Genomic DNA, 5,087 nt, shown 5'->3' with positions numbered 1-5,087 from the left:
GGAGAAATGAGAATCGGCCTCCAAGAGCAAGGGATGCCACTCCTGGTCTTGGGTTGAAGGCACCTGGGGCTTTAAGATGAAAAATACAAGAGGAGGAGGTATGAGACCACCATAATCTCTCAAGTTTGCAACACCCAGGCTGGCTGTGATCCTTTGCTAGACAGCATGATGCTGTGTACGTGGGATTTGCGTTGTGTTGTGGCAGTTTCTGGACAAAGGAGAGTCTGCCTCCAAGAGCCGGGGACAACACGCCTGGCTTTGGGGTGAAGGCACCTGCGGGTTTAAGAGTAAAAGAGAAGAGGAGGAGGGAGGAGATGAACATAATTGCCCAGGTTTGCTGCAGCCAGGTTGGCTGTGGTCCTTTGGCCAGAGAGCACGATGCTGTGTACATGGGAGTGGTGGTGCGTTGTGGAGGTCTCTGGAGAAAGGTGACTCTTCCTCCCAGAGACAAGGATGCCATGCTTCGTCTTGAGTTGAAGGCACCTGCAGCTTTAAGAGGAAAAGGAGAAGAGGAAGAGGGAGGAGATAACCATAATCGCCCAGGTTTGGCCCACCCAGGCTGGCTGTGATCCTTTGGCCAGAGAGCATGATGCTGTGTACGTGGGATTTGCGTTCTGTTGTTGCGGTGTCTGGAGAAAGGAGAATCTGTCTCCAAGAGCCGGGGACACTACGCCTGGCCTTGGGTTGAAGGCACCTGCCGGCTTTAAGAGGAAAAGGAGAAGAGGAGGAGGGAGGAGATGACCATAATCACCCAAGTTTGCCACCCCCCCCCCACCAGGCTGGAGAAGGGTGGAGATAACCATAATCTCCCAGGTTTGCCCAATCAGGCTGGCTGTGGTCCTTTGGCTAGAGAGCATGATGTTGTGTAAGTGGGATTTGTGAGAAGGTCAAGGACTGCAGTCTTCAATATGGATTGAAGCACAACATCAAGAAAACAAAGATTCTCACTACTGGGCCAATTGGCAGCATCAGTATGGATGGTGAAGAGATTGAGATAGTTAACAGTTTTAGTTTGCTTGGCTCCACAGTCAACACTTGTGGTAATAGCAGCCAGGAAATCAGGAGACGAATTGTGTTGGGAAAGTTGGCTCTGAGGGACCTCTCAAGAGTACTGAAGTGCAATGATGTCAGGCTGGAGACTATGGTGCACCTGATCCGGGCTATAATCTTCGCAATTACATGCTATGCATCAGAGAGTTGGACAGTGAATAGGGTGATAGAAAGAGAATTGCTGTGGTGCTGGAGAAGAGTGTTAAATACACCATGGACTGCTAGGAGAGCAAACAGATTTGTCCTGGAGAGGGTGAAGCTGGAATGTTCCCTGGAGACAAGGATTCTGAAGCTTCGTCTCACATACTTTGGGCGTGTTGCAAGGAGGGACTGGTCCTTGGAGAGGGACATCATCATGTTTGGGAGAGTGGAGTGGCAGCCAAGGAGAGGAAGACCTTTGATGAGACAGATTGATTCTGTGACTGGAGTGGTGGAAATGAGTGTGTTTGAGACAGCAAGGTTGACACAGAATAGAATGGCATTTAGGGCTCTTATTCATAGGGTTGCTATGAGTCGCAAGTGACTTAATGGCATGTAACAACAAACAACAATTGTCATGTACCATTGAGTCAGAATCAACCATAACTCCAGCAGGTTTTCAGAGGCATTACTCACTTGGGAGGAAATTGTCCATCTTTCTCTCATACTGCAGCTGCTGGAATTTGAACCATGTGCCTTCAAATTAGAAGCATAGTTTCCAATTCCACGGCTCCTTATCACAGAGCTCCTTTCTCCAGTGACAGACATCTCAAATGTTCAGTGATTCCTTAACATCTTGAAATTTCTACTAGCTTGTTCTGCTTCTCACACTATAGCCATTCAAATGTTTGAATTTAGTGATCATATTTTTTTCTATATCTCTTGTAATAGCTTAAGATAACTTGTACAATCAAATATTTATAGTATTACATGCTATCACTATTCCTTCCATGCTTATTAGTTTCTTTCCTGGAGGTACACAAGAATTGGCTAATATCTCTTTTACTGGTATTTGTTAACTCAAAATAATGCATTGGTTTTGGTAGTATGAGTCCAGATAACAAATATATTTTTGATTTCCTTTTTTGCCACTTGTATTTGTGTAATGTAAGATTTCATTAGCATATTGTTGATTTTGTGATCCTTCCTGTCAAATAAAATAATTTTACATGGAATTCTGCAAAAATTATTCCTTTATTGTTAAAAGATAATAAAATTAAGGTCACACAATTTACTGGGTGGAAGTAATGAAGGAAATGGGAAAGATTCAGTGTGAAAAACAATGTATTCAAACTTTGTAAATAAACCAGTATAATTAAAAAAAAAATAAGATGATAAGAGAATAATGAAGACAAAAGAACAATGTGATAGACTTTGAAATGGGAGAATTTTTCACACTGTTAAATATGGCAGTGAGATTGCCAAGGATGAGGGCTGGGGAAAAAGATAGTTGGTGGAAACACATTAGAGAATTGCAAATGAGGGAATATGACACAAATTTTAACAGACTATGGAGTAAGTAGAATAAGTATGAGAAATTCCTTAAAGAATTCAAAATTAAAGTGTTGGAACAGAAGCAGATCTGAGAAAAACTTGGTCTTGTGGTTTGTGTTTTGTTTTGCTTTTTTCTTAAGACAGAAGAGATTAGGAACAAGTTTATGGGTAAGGAAAAGGAGCAAGGGATTATTCAGCCTTCTTTTATAGTTCTAGTTATTTGTGTGCTGACATTCTCTGTGCATTGCTACAAGCATCTTGAGAGTGGCACTGATTCCCATTTGGCTTCTTAGCACTGTGTCATTCACATAATAGACACTATGCAGATATTTGTTGAATTGAATTGTGCCATTTTTCCCAATGGGCTATGTTTCTTTACAGATTGCTGTGAATAATTCTGCAATCACAGCAGCAGCTCTATTTCATTTTCTTGGTTGTTTCTTACTTGTTATATTAAAAATAAAGAAAAAGAAGAAAGGCCATGAAAAATTATGATAACATGGCAAGATTTTTAGGAATTCCTTAGCAACTGGATGAAATATGCATGAAGGGAATAGATATAAATTTATATGGTTGATGCAAGGATACAGACCTTAGCATTCAAATATTAAGATGTTAAAAAGAAAAGAACAATTAAGTAAAGGAGTTTTGAAACAACAAATTGGAAAAAAAGGAAATAAATACCCCAAACAGAGAATATGATATCTTGAAGTCAGCAGAGAATCATGTATCAGAAAAAAAAAATAGTGAGCAGCAATGTCAAATATTACTTATGAGTCAATCTCCTTTACATTTCAAAGACTGTATATTGTAATTCTCTTGAAGATTAGTATTTTTATTATTTATAATTTTACATAAAATATTTGATAAACAGCAAATATATATCATCACAGTGTTAAGCCTTTGTAATGTTGTATTCAACATGAAAGATTATGTAGTCTGCCTTAATGGATCGTTTAATCTATGATAGAATTTGCTCTTTATTATTATTTTATCTATTTTAATGTCATTCTTTTCTTTTTACTTGCAAATAGAGTTTCGTGTAGGTATTGAATAGCTTAATGTTTGATTAATTCCTAAAGAAAGGAAAAAAATTGTTAGTGTTAATCATTAAAGTATTGCCATTCTCCTAGCCAGTGATTGGATTTAGTCAAGGACATCTGGAAGATCTAGGTATAGACTTTGAATAAGATGTGTGGCTAGATTTGGAAGAAAAATGTTTTTGAGAATAAAGTTGTATATTTCTGTTTCTAGAATGGTATAGTGTCAATTAATGAATTATCAAGATGACAAAGAAACCATTCTAGGATGACAAATTCAATGACTGCTAGGTATTTCTTGAGATATTAAATGAATAATTCAAAAGAGAAGGAATAGCACATCAACGAAGAACTAAAAGAAGTATAAGCTTAATACAAGGTTTAGAAGAGGCCATAGACTAGGGACATTGTAGCCTATGTCAGTTGCACCTTATTTGAAAGCAAGAACACCAGAAGAATGTCAACAAATGGTGGCTCACACTGAGAAGAATGAGAATCTCAGAACACCTGGTTGTTTTCATGCAAAATCTAACTTGGATTATGAAGCAGTCATCAGAACAGTGCAAGGAAACATTACATGGTTTAAAATCAGAAAAGGAGTATATCAGGGATTCATTCTGTCTCCATACCTTTTCAATGTATAGGCAGAACAGATCATTTGGGAGGCTAGACTACATAAGGAGAAATGTGGCATCAGAATTAGAGGAAAACTCATCAACAACCTGTGTTACACAAATGGCACATCCTTCCTCACCAAAACCGAAGAGAACCTGAAGTGTCTGCTACAGAAAATCAATGACTACAGTCTTCAATATGGATTGAAGTTCAACATCAAGAAGACTCTCACAACTAGACTAATTGGCAGCCCCACGACAAATGGAAAAAAGACTGCGGTTAAGACCTCAGCTAGGTGAACTGACACAGTGACTGCTTCAATGAGCTCTTGTTTGTAAGGAACTGTGAGAATGGCACAGAATTTCAGGGTTCAGATCTTTTGTTCATAGGGAGGCTGTAAGACGTACTTGACTAAACAGCAATTAACAACAAGAAGTTCCAAAAATCAATACTCTTGGCACTAGTAGTCAGGAAATAAAATGATGGATTGTACTAGAAAAATTTGTTGTCAGGGACCTCTCCAGAATACTGATGAGCAACAGTATCTGTCTAGTGACTAAGATGACCCTGGTCGAGGCCATGGTATTTACAATTACTTGCTATATAGCTAGACAATGACTAAAGATATCTAGATAACATGAAATGTGTAGATAATATGATGAGGTAAGAGAAATGTCTAGATATCGTGATGAGGTAAGGGAAAGGTAAATGAACTGAGTTGATGTTGTGTACCATTAAGTCTGATTGGCCCATAGCTGACTTTCCAAGAGTTTTTCTCCTTTTTAAAAAATTATTATTTAAATGAAAGTTTACAGAAAAGTTGAATTTTCATTTATTCACTGTTACACTTTTTCCTTCCGACCCCTCCATTTCAATTTAAAAACAACATTCATTCATTCATTCATTCAT

The sequence above is a fragment of the Elephantulus edwardii genome, unplaced genomic scaffold (assembly GCF_000299155.1).
Source record: "Elephantulus edwardii isolate Elephantulus edwardi_28Jun2011 unplaced genomic scaffold, EleEdw1.0 scaffold00124, whole genome shotgun sequence".
NCBI lineage: Eukaryota > Metazoa > Chordata > Mammalia > Macroscelidea > Macroscelididae > Elephantulus > Elephantulus edwardii.
This window is presented reverse-complemented; position numbering follows the sequence as displayed.